The sequence below is a fragment of the Zea mays genome, chromosome 9 (genome assembly GCF_902167145.1).
Source record: "Zea mays cultivar B73 chromosome 9, Zm-B73-REFERENCE-NAM-5.0, whole genome shotgun sequence".
In the NCBI taxonomy this organism is placed as follows: domain Eukaryota; kingdom Viridiplantae; phylum Streptophyta; class Magnoliopsida; order Poales; family Poaceae; genus Zea; species Zea mays.
This window is the reverse complement of record NC_050104.1, coordinates 118,770,778-118,782,508: the sequence shown is the minus strand read 5'-3', so window position 1 is coordinate 118,782,508 and position 11,731 is coordinate 118,770,778. Positions and strand designations below refer to the sequence as shown.

The window sequence follows — 11,731 nt, the reverse complement described above, 5'->3', positions numbered from 1 at the left end:
GTCAGAAAAGGTACGCCACGTCGTCTGATTTCGTATCCTTTTCCGTTTTCCTCTTTCTCTATCTCTTGCAACAGGGACCGGGGAAGGGGGATACCCCGAGAGGGATCCTTCTCCGCGAAGGAACCGGGCTCCGCGCCCCCCATTACTGATCAGGGGTTCGAAGGCTGGCCCCCCGAGGGTTCAACAGCTGCCTCAGATCGCGTGGGCCCGACACCCACTACTGGTCAGGGGTTCGAAGGCCGGCCCTCCGAAGGGCTCCACGGCCGCCTCAGGCTACTCGGGCTCCGCGCCCATTACTGATCAGGGGTTCGAAGGCTGGCCCCCGAAGGGTTCACAGTCGCCTCAGACACCGAGCGAGGGATGACCAGGGGTACGTTCGATACATAACCGAGGCTCGGGCTGCGCTCCCGAGGTACCCTAGGACATATCCGAGACCAGCGGGAACGATCTTGTAACGGAATCCCATCGGAGGGAGGCATCGAGCCCTCGGACCCCGTCGCCAGGGGACCGGGTCCGGCAAGTCACCCGCAGGTACTTTTGGGTGTGCCTCTGGGCCCCTAGCCGACCCCCAACGAACGGGGCACGGACGTCCACTCGGATTACCCGCTTGCAGCTCACCGGAGACACCATGTTCGGTGCCCATCGAGGGTAACATGGCGCACTCCCCCCCTCCTCCTTGCGGAAGGGCGACGTAGGGGCGTATGTAAAAAGCCGAGTCTGTCCCTGATCGTCCTCTCGCCCTGTGCAGAGGCTCGGGGGCTGCTCTCGCAAAAACCGGCTCCGGCCAAATCGTTGACAGCGTCAACATACCAGCCCGAGAGCTTGGGCCCCGACCGTGCACCCGGGCTACGGCCAGTTCGCATGAGGGAACGACCAGACCAGCCGAAGCGTTAAGCGAAGTATTAAGACCTCGAAGGAGTGTAACCACTCCTCCGAGGCCTCGGGGGCTACACCCGGCGGGTGCGCTCGCGCGCACCCACCGGAACGAAATGCAACCGAGAAAGGCTGGTCCCCTTGCAAAAAAGTGCGACGAAAGCCTCCAAGCGAGTGCTAACACTCCCTTCGAGGCTCGGGGGCTACTGTCGGGGACCATAATTAGGGGTACCCTCAAGACGCCTAATTCTCAGCTGGTAACCCCCATCAGCATAAAGCTGCAAAGGCCTGATGGGCACGATTAAGTCAGGGATCAGTCCACACGAGTGACTCGATCACGCTTCACCCGAGCCTAGCCTCGGCCGAAGGCAGCCGACCTCGAGAGACTTCCGTCTCGCCCGAGGCCCCCTTTTTATGGCGGACACATCATCGGCTTGCCCAAGGCCTTGGCTTCGCTCAGAAGCAACCTTGACTAAATCACCACACCGACTGACCAAATTGCAGGGGCATTTAACGCAAAGGTGGCCTGACACCTCTATCCTGACACGCGCCCCCGGCAGAGCCGAGGTGACCGCCGTCACTCCACCGCTCCACTGGCCAGTCTGACAGAAGGACAACGCCGCCTGCGCCACTCCGACTGCAGTGCCACTCGACAGAGTGAGTCTGACAGGCAATTAGGCCTTGCCAAAGGCGCCACGGCGAACTCCGCTCCGCCCGACCCCAGGGCTCGGACTCGGGCTAGGACCCGGAAGACGGCGAACTCCACTCCGCCCGACCCCAGGGCTCGGACTCGGGCTAAGACCCGGAAGACGGCGAACTCCGCTCCGCCCGACCCCAGGGCTCGGACTCGGGCTAAGACCCGGAAGACGGCGAACTCCGCTCCGCCCGACCCCAGGGCTCGGACTCGGGCTAAGACCCGGAAGACGGCGAACTCCGCTCCGCCCGACCCCAGGGCTCGGACTCGGGCTAAGACCCGGAAGACGGCGAACTCCGCTCCGCCCGACCCCAGGGCTCGGACTCGGGCTAAGACCCGGAAGACGGCGAACTCCGCTCCGCCCGACCCCAGGGCTCGGACTCGGGCTAGGACCCGGAAGACGGCGAACTCCGCTCCGCCCGACCCCAGGGCTCGGACTCGGGCTAAGACCCGGAAGACGGCGAACTCCGCTCCGCCCGACCCCAGGGCTCGGACTCAGGCTAAGACCCGGAAGACGACGAAACTCCGCCTCGCCCGACCCCAGGGCTCGGACTCCGCCCTGGCCTCGGCCGGACGACTTCCGCCTCGCCCGACCCCCTGGCTCGGGCTCGGCCACGGCAACTGAAGGCAAGACTCAACCTCGGCTTCGGAGGAAACCCCACGTCGCCCTGCCTAGAGCACAGACCGCCACGTCAACGGGAAACGTCATCATCACCCTACCCCGAATCGACTCGGGTCACGGAGAACAAGACCGGCGTCTCGTCCGGCCAGCTCCGCCAGAGGGGCAATGATGGCGCCCCACGAGCTCTATGACGACGGCGGCCCCCAGCTCTCTTACGGCAGCAGGACAACGTCAGCAGGGACTCGACCGCTCCAACAGCTGTCCCTCCATCAGGCTCCGTCGCACCTCCGATAGCCACGACATCACGCCAGCAGGATGCCCAGATCTCTCCGGCTGCCACATCGGCATGTACCTAGGGCACTAGCTCTCCCTCCGCTAGACACGTAGCACTCTGCTACATCCCCATTGTACACCTGGATCCTCTCCTTACAACTATAAAAGGAAGGACCAGGGCCTTCTCAGAGAAGGTTGGCCGCGCGGGACCGAGGACGGGACAGGCGCTCTCTTGGGGCCGCTCGCTTCCCTCACCCGCGTGGACGCTTGTAACCCCCCTACTGCAAGCGCACCTGACCTGGGCGCGGGACGAACACGAAGGCCGCGGGACTTCCACCTCTCTCACGCTCGGCTCCGGCCGCCTCGCCTCTCCCCCCTCCGCGCTCGCCCACGCGCTCGACCCATCTGGGCTGGGGCACGCAGCACACTCACTCGTCGGCTTAGGGACCCCCCTGTCTCGAAACGCCGACACGTACCACCATACGCTTTTGTTTAAACAAAAAGGCAAGTGTGTGTGTTTGCGAAGAGAATTAAAGGCGAGTCAGCACAAAAGCTACCCCAACGGTGGCGAGGATGACGAACTGATCATTGTTGTCGGTCCTCCTCTACGTCACCTGCTGCGTCAAGATGACATCACGGTCCTCGATATAGTAGTCGTCGAACGCGCGTGACGTACCGAGTACTGATGACTATTGGTTGGACTGTAAAACGAAGTGCACCCTGGGCTCATCAGCAAGGTAGTACCCCTAGCCGTTGCACCACCAGATGCGCTACTCCTCTATATACATCATGTTCAACGACACTCACACAACGTCAGCAACGACCATCGTCCCAACGCACAAGAATTTATGGCCGGTCAGTAGCGACTTACGTGGCAGGTTGGACTTTAGGTGGACGATGAGCTGGACGACGTGATGACGTCGTCGTTGAATGCGATGCCCAGAACAACCCGAGAGTCACCGACGTTGGCGACGACCATGAGGTCCCCTACTTGACGATGGACAGCGCGGAGCAACCGCTCTGCACCGCGTCCAAGCGGCGGCTGTGCTGGAGCTTGTCGTATATAGCGGCACATGCGGCCACGTAGGACTGTTTCTAGAGGTCGAACTGTCAGTCGCCAAGTTTCTTCTCGTCGTCGATGAGCGACCCCAACGCGAGTGCATCCTGCTAATGGTGTTTGTTCGGGGTTTTGAAGTAAGAAACATGTATTCATGTTTGACATTGGTTTATAAAAATGACTCATAAGTCATATTCATGGGAAAAAATATTACGAAGAATAAATGTCACGCATGCAAAAAAGGAATTTAAGTTGAAAACATTATTCAAACAAAAGAAATTGCATGCAAGGCTCTTTTTTAAATACTACTCACTCCATCCAAAAATATAATTCAAAAATTTCGGTGATACTTATCTACTACTACGCATTGTGTAAGGGTAGCAGGTGAGTTTGGGGAGAGATATATTAGATGTGTTTCCTATTATAGATGTAGGAATAAGCATGCATGTGGTGTAGCGGTAACTACTACTAGCATGCATGTTTATTTTTTTTTTAATTTTAGGTAGACGTCGGGGAATGAGAATGTGAGTCTCACCACGCGCCGCCGGCCCGCCGCCGCCATTGCCACTACTATCCCATCACCATCCCGGCCGGCGAGGACCTCGGCATCCTCAGGTAGACGCACGCGCCGCCTCACACCGCGTTCCAATCAGTGACAGACGCAAGCTCAGAGCGTTAGTTTGTGGTGGCCTTGGCTGCCCTAATTCTCCTTTTCCGAGATGCGAGCGTCTACGATGAGATTTTGTAGGTCTCGTGCAATATTAGTGTGTTCTTTTATAGGTCCCGGTAGCGGCTGATGTGCAGATCATATTTGAGCGATTTTTTTTGGCTTACTCCTTCCATAGGGATTGAAAGTCCTCTGTTCCGGTTGAGAAAATCTGATATTTGCCATTACAACGAAACAAGTTCGCAAAATTGCCATCACATTTTATAGACATAGATGAACCCATAATTTATAGACAGAGTGGTAATTATAACAAGCAGCCAACGTTTCAAATGGCAAAATTCTAATTATTTCGTTCCCGTTCTGATTGGACTGGTACGGGTTTGTGTTTTGTGTTGAGCGTCCATTTGACGGCTATATACACCTTTTAGTCTGGCAAATACTAAAAGAATCTGATATCCTATAAACTATAGATTCAAAGATCTATGTCCATGTCGCTATGGTATTCGTGCCGGTCAAACTTTCTTAAGGTTGACTAGATTTATAGAATATATAAACAACATTTGTATCTTCGAATAATGTTATTATAAAAGTAGATTCAAAGATTTATCTAATGGTAGTAATTATGTACTATAAATATTAATATTTTTATATAAATGTGGTCAAAGTTGAAAATAGTTGACTCCTCGAAAAGTGAGAACGATCAACATATATGGACAGAGTATCAATTTGCTGTTTGCAGCTGCAAGCATTTATGCTGGTTTGTGCGGAATTGTTGATTGTCTCCTTTAATATGCTGCTAGTATATTGTTATGACTACTAATTTTGTGCAGTAAACATAGTCACTCGAAGGTTAATACGGTGCAGTAATACCAATCTTGCATAGACAGTACCTTTGCTTGCCACCACAAGGAGAATGCAAATCTTTAGTGCTCTGAGATATGCATTTAGTATGATATGAATGACTTCCATACGATTTTTTTGGGTTACACTATCCTTGACTTGTTTCTATTTGCTTATGATATTCTTACAATTTGCAGTGACGACGAGGAGGGACGTCGTGGTGAGGATCTACCAGAACTTGAAATTGGTTTATCCAATTTTATTGTCGTGGACAATCTGCTAGTTGTTCCTCCAGAAAAGTTTGACAAGCTTGAGAATGTCATACGCAAGATATGCAGCCAAATTGGTGAGATAAAAGAAAATGGTCTATGGATGCCTTTAAACCCAGAGTCAAAGAAGACATATGGTTACTGTTTCATTGAGTATAATACACCTCAGGTAGTTTACTTGTTGGTTGTGTTTTCTTCTTAGTTCTTACCTATATGATGAAGCAATGACCAATCTCTACTACTCCTTATGTCTTTAGTGTAGGCGTCCACAGACGCACGGTTCTGCCATCGCGCGATTCCCCTCCTCCATCCCGATTCCTCCGCACGTGATTCCCCTCCCCGCGCCCACAGCCCCCGCCGCCGTCCTCGCGGCCGCAGCCGAGCACAGCCGCCGCACCCGCAAATCACGCGACTCCCCCTTCCATCCATGGCAGGTCCGCGTCCCTGCGCCCCCAAATCGCGCGGATGGAAGGTACGCGCGTCCGCCAGGGCTTCAACTCCTCCTCCTCCTCCTCCTCTCCCCATTGCTTAGTGTAGGAAGTCCCCAAATCAACGGAAGGTGCCGAGGATCTCCTACCCCGCCATCAACGGAAGGTGTCAAGGATCTTCTACCCCTGTACTCCGCGATCCCCATCATCCGAGGCCGCCATCAACGCCCTCCTACCCACACCGTCGATGGAAGGTGCCCGAGGTTCGACCCCATCGCGCCCTCCTCCCCATCTGCTTTGCCCCACCCTCCTCCCCACGCCGTCGATGGCGCGCGCAGATCCCAGGTGGCCGAGGATCCACCCCACCCTCCTCCCCCACCTTCTAGGCCCCTGGCGTGCCCCCGCATGCAGGTATGTCCCGCATCGCGAGATTCCCGTCGCGAGAGCCCCTGACGACCGCCTCTTCATAGCCACTGAGCCCTTCTCCGCCTCACCTCCCTTCCTCTCTCCGCCTGACTCGCACACGCCCTCGTCGCCCGATTCACCCACGCGGGCACGAGCCCGCCATACGCGTGTGCCGCCAGGGTGCTCGTCGCCATCGTCCAGGCCAGCGTGACCCCGTCGATGGCCTCGCCTTAGGATCCGCTCCCTGCCCCTGGAAGCATCCGGGGGCACGGCTCCCCTTCTGGAGGTAGGCGGGATGGGGGCGTGGTTAGCAACACCGGCAGCATCTCGATTCACGCCGTCGTGAGCTTGAACAAGCCAGGTGGGGCCAAAGGCCACAGCAGCCGGATCATCTCTCCCCCCCTGTCGCAGATTCAGCCACAGATCCCCTACATCTCTCCCCCCTATCGCAGATTCAGCCACGGATCCCCTACATCTCTCGCCCCATAAGGTGTGTTTTGTATTTTTAAGTCTCTTCAATTATATGTTTGATGATCCGATGACGGTTGTATGGTTTGGTAGTTTTGGTACATTGATGCAAGGTTGCCTAGCATTTCTGTGGCAAGGTTGGGTAGCAATTTTGTGATCTTCAGTCTTTTTCCTCCCATTGGATCAGCATCTTTATTCATTTTGTTTAGGCACTTTGTAGTCATACACGCCTCTACACTAGAAATACATGATAGATCTAGAGTCTTAATTATTGTTAACTGCAAATTATTTTTTAACTGAGGTAATGGAAACCTGTTTGTTTTAGGGGAAGTTGGTCACATATTCATGCCACTTGTATATGTACTTCTGATTAGATAGTTTTGAATCAAATCATGGACCCCATGGATAGTGTCGCTAGCTGTGGAACTAACGAGTCTAGGCATCCATTCCCATGTGACTGATCTGTATCACAGATCAGGGAAAGTACATCAACTCAGTTCTGTTGAGAAGGACAAGACAAGTTAACTTTAGTTGTCTAACTGCTTAAATACTTAAAATTTTATCCTCGGTTATATGACCTTTATTCTGGTAGTGTATTGAAGTTCTTTTATGTTAGGATGCTTGAGGTCTGACATGCTACTGGTAGTGTATTGAAGTTCTTTTATGTAACATTGGGCAGCATTGCCATGGGGTTCAGCATATTAGTTCTTGTGTTTCTCTTCTTTTGGGCATGATTGTCTGTTAGCTTCAATGCTTTTGGGAGTACTACCTGTAGCAGCTAATTGTCCTATAATTGTTTCTCTACATTTTCCATCTCGCAGTTTCAGTTGTGTTAATTTAGAGCTGCTACAGGAGCACGTCGTCACAGCGCTTTCAGTGGAGAGCTACTACGAGTAAGAACATGCTTATTTTGCAAACTGTGCTTGTTGTTCATGTAAAGTTTCAGAAATCCATCTTTTGTCATTCGATCGGCCACTATTGTGTTTCATTTCTTGTGCTTCAGTTTCTTGTTATTCTAATATTTTCTCATTTCAGAGGATTTAAATTCTGGAAGTAGGCATATAGAACAAAAATAATCAAAAAAGCATTCTAGCCAAGTGTGCTGCCAGGATAGTTTGATTTCCGATATATTTTTTTTGTTAAGGATCAATCTCTACTACTATATATGAACCTATTGTAGGCGTTCACAAAAGTACACCACGGTTCTGCCCCGCGTTCGTCCTCCCCCACGCGCCCTTGCTCATGCCCCAAACCCGCCCCGCCATCAGAGCCACCAAATCCTCGGTCGACACCATGCCGCCATCAAATCCTCGCAGGACGGAGGGGAGTTCACAGGGCAAGGCGGAGGGGATCTCGCCCATGGCTGCCCGTGCCCCTGCAGCGCGCCCCCTGCCGTCTCCAACACGCCCGCCGCCCCCGGCTGCCCGTGCCCCTGCAGCCTTGCCCCCGCCCCCGCGACGCGCTCTGCCCACGCCCGAGGAGGCAGCCGCGGATCCTACCGGATCCTGCCCACGCCTGAGCAGGCAGGCGGGGATCTCGCCCACGCCTCCTTTTCTTTGATAATGCGGCTGGCTGACACATTAGCAGCGCTTCCTTGATAAATTCGTTTTGCTATTATTTGTAATTTGCATATAAATTGCCTGCAAGTATCTGCACCAGCAACCCATGATTTCAGAAATCATATTAAGCATTTCTAGCTTTACCTTCATGAATAATGAGATGCTCTAATTCATTTTGTGATTCTTTTTTTTCTGTCTGGAATTAGTTCAAGAAGCACTTGATGTCAGTGAGGTAGCCAGAGAAGTAAGGCAACAGAAAGCCATTGGAAACATAGTTATGCAGATGAAATTAAGAGGTCTTCCCTTAATCCTCTCAATTTATACATAGCCAAGGGTTGAATGAGATTCTATGTCCTGCTCCGTGTTCCTTGATCTTCTAAATTTTACCTTTCTCACCGCGTGGCTACATAGAAATCATCCCCTCACGTACTCACTGTGATGGTTGCAACTGCACCAACTGTTTTAATACCCCGAGAATGAAGTTGCCAGGCGTTAAGTTATTGATTTATTGAACCTACATTAGACGTGATCTAGATGCTTTCAGGCTTAAGATTGGGAGCATCCCACATACGACTAGGAATAATGTATGTTCTGTGATCCAAACATTGTTCGTGTGGTTACTTTATAAATGAACATTTATTGCGGGTCATTATTTGGTCCGTGATACCAGCTATCAAACATTCTTTGTTTGGGCATGGCATTGACATGCTGCTTATGGTTGTTCTTTTCCAGTATATCCTAAGATTATATCTCATATTTTCCTTGAATGATAAAATAGTCCAAACTACTAGAGTGTTTGCAAAGACTGCTTGGCAAGGGGCTGCCCACAACCTGCTATTAAAGTTTCATATTTTAGGAGTTCACCATATTACTTTTAGACTGTGCTGCCCTTTTTTTGTCTTGCTATCCTACAGTGGAATTTCAAATCATGCAGTTCTCTTCTTTCAGGTTTTAGGAGTGCTGCTTGTACAACTGTTTTGACTTTTGAGATGAGAAGGTCTTCGATACATTTTAAAATAAAATGATCAAATATTTATGGTATTTGTCCAGGGCTGACATTAACTGTTCTTACCCTTGTGTATCCTGATCTTAATTATAGCAAAGGAAACTTGAGTTGCAGTATAGATAATTGCACGAGCAAAACAACTTGGGAAAGATCCTTTTAGCTTAAGCAAAAGGTTCTTTGATGACTTCTTGTCAGACATGGCCAAACTTCAATGTTTACAACCATCTGTGGAGCCCTGTGTTTCAGATCATGTCGATGAGATTATAGATATGATTAAACAGGTACATATACTTGATTCTGTATGCAGTACTTAGTGAGATGCTTATGCAGTTTCTTTTTGCTGTCCACTTGTGAAAATTATTTACTGATTTCTATACCAGAGACACAATAGGCCAACGTAAGTTTAAAACATGCAAAGTGAAAGCCAAAATGCAAGATGATCAGAAAATTTCACTAACATCTCTTCAGTAAGTATATAAAGCGCGATAACACACACAACCTTCTGCAATGAGAGCCGATGACTCCTCTGAGCCTCTGAGGTGAGTAAAGTAGTGCGCAATAACAGATTGAAGTCAAGACAAATGTGCTCTTACCTCAATGGCAACCGTGTTAGCAAAGGTCCCAAGGAGAAGAGGGGCAGCAAATGGCAGCACAAACGTGCCAAAAACGAAAATTCTGAACAACCACCCTAACAACACTGACCATAGGAAAAATATTGTTTGCATATGAGGTATAGTTAAAAGACATCAGGTATTGAAAAGAATCTCATCTACTGTTTGCAATAGAACCATCGAATGTTTGGTTATTAAACATAATATTTTGTTCTCAAACCAAAGCTGACTGGATATTCTAAGGGAAATATAAGTACTCTCTTCCTCCAATTATAAGAAAAATTGGCTTTTCTAGATATGTAGTTTTTGCTATACACTGAGGTATACACTATGTCTAGATACATCACAAAAGTAATATATCTAGAAAAGACAAAATATCTTATAATTTAGAACGGTGAGAGAATATTTTAGCTAGAACATTGTTCAACTATAAGCACCAAAGTACATGGCTTCATTTACTAGACACAGACAGCTGGCGGAACATCTGAGCTCGGAAGGGCTGACATCAGTGTTAAGGAGAATGTTTTGAAACTTTATATCAAGAATGATGTTTGTCCCTTACAAAGCACAAAACTATGAATTCAACATCAGTAGCCCATCAGTACCTATTCCCTTGTGCCACATTCAAACTCATAGACTCATTGAGGTCTTATGATCACACTGCAGTTTACCTAGGAATCTAAATATATAGAGAAATTTAAGGCTCCTAGAGATGGATAGCAGTAACCCTCAGTCAGATGACAATTATTAAGGCTCTAATTTCGTTGTCCACATGTCATTGTTTGCAAATAAACCGTGTGGTAACGAGTCATTCATTATACTGGATGAAACCTACCAATGAGACCATGGCACAAAGCAAAGCAGTATGCTTCAGTAGATGGGAAACATGTCATTGTTGGCCATGCATTCACGCTTTCTAGAGGGATGTTCTGCACGCCGTGCGCAGTGCGCCCCCTTCCAACGGTTCTTTTTTTTCTGGAACAGAAGAGAAAAACGCATGACGTGTTTATTGGGTTGCATGGCATATTGGCATCCCGTCCCCCGCCGTTGCTATTCGCCTATTCTATACGCTTGCGCGTACAACCCTGGGTCGACCGTCGACGGGACGGGGCTCACGCTCAAGTCAGACATCAAAAGCACGGCGCACAAAAAAACGCTGGCACAGGCAGCCCATATTAAACGGTGCCGGTACAGTCGTCGTACAGAATTGTCTGCTGCTGGAGAGCGTACGCCGTCTCTGTTTGAGTATTATTGCTCTCTCCATTCTCGAGTTCTTTCCTATGGTATATTTCGTTCGCCGGAGTATGCATACTACCGTGAATGAATAGTAGTATAATGGCGCCAGTGTCAGTATTCCTGTAGGCGACCTGGAATTGGGGGACGACAGGAGAGCAGGAACTGATGAAGTGATGGGCCGGCGAACAAGGAAGCCCAATAGCAAATGGTCTGGTGCCGAGTGGATCCGTTGAAGTGTGGGCCGGCGCTTAATAGCTGGTTGTAATAAATAGTAGCACTTGTACTGAGAAAGACAGTTTTGGAATAAAAATACAGAACTCACCTCTCCTTCTTGGTTGTCTTCTCCCTCTCGTTTCCTCTCTGCAACGAGCAGCGTTCGCCATCAGGTGGAGGACGCTGACAATTGGTATCAGAGATCTGGTTCCGGCCCTGGCGACGACCTTCCACTACACCAGGAGGGCTAAGATGTCGGGCGCAGCAGACCCCGGCGTTGCGGCGGCAATAGCCGCGCAGTCCAAGTCCATTGAGGCCCAATCGAAGACGCTGGCGACGCAATCAAGGCTCCTGCAGCAGATGTGCGATCGGCTGGAGTCTACTGAGGAGCGCTGGAAGCAATTGGAGTCTACCGTGGGGAAGAACTCCGAGAATATTGCATCATTGTCTGCCAAATTTGACGGGGTGGAAGGTGTTCTGCCCCGAGCGGACCTGGGGCGCGACTTACGG

At 50.4% G+C, this 11,731-nt stretch overlaps 1 long non-coding RNA gene across 1 annotated transcript; it reads left to right on the top strand.

The window, feature by feature from the left end:
• Nucleotides 1-3,979: 3,979 nt before the first annotated feature.
• Nucleotides 3,980-9,495, top strand: LOC103638907 (uncharacterized). Its single transcript, XR_559097.1, has 5 exons — nt 3,980-4,134; nt 5,224-5,464; nt 7,418-7,489; nt 8,362-8,451; nt 9,104-9,495. It is a non-coding gene; the product is annotated as an uncharacterized lncRNA (long non-coding RNA).
• The last annotated feature ends 2,236 nt before the right edge of the window (nt 9,496-11,731 follow it).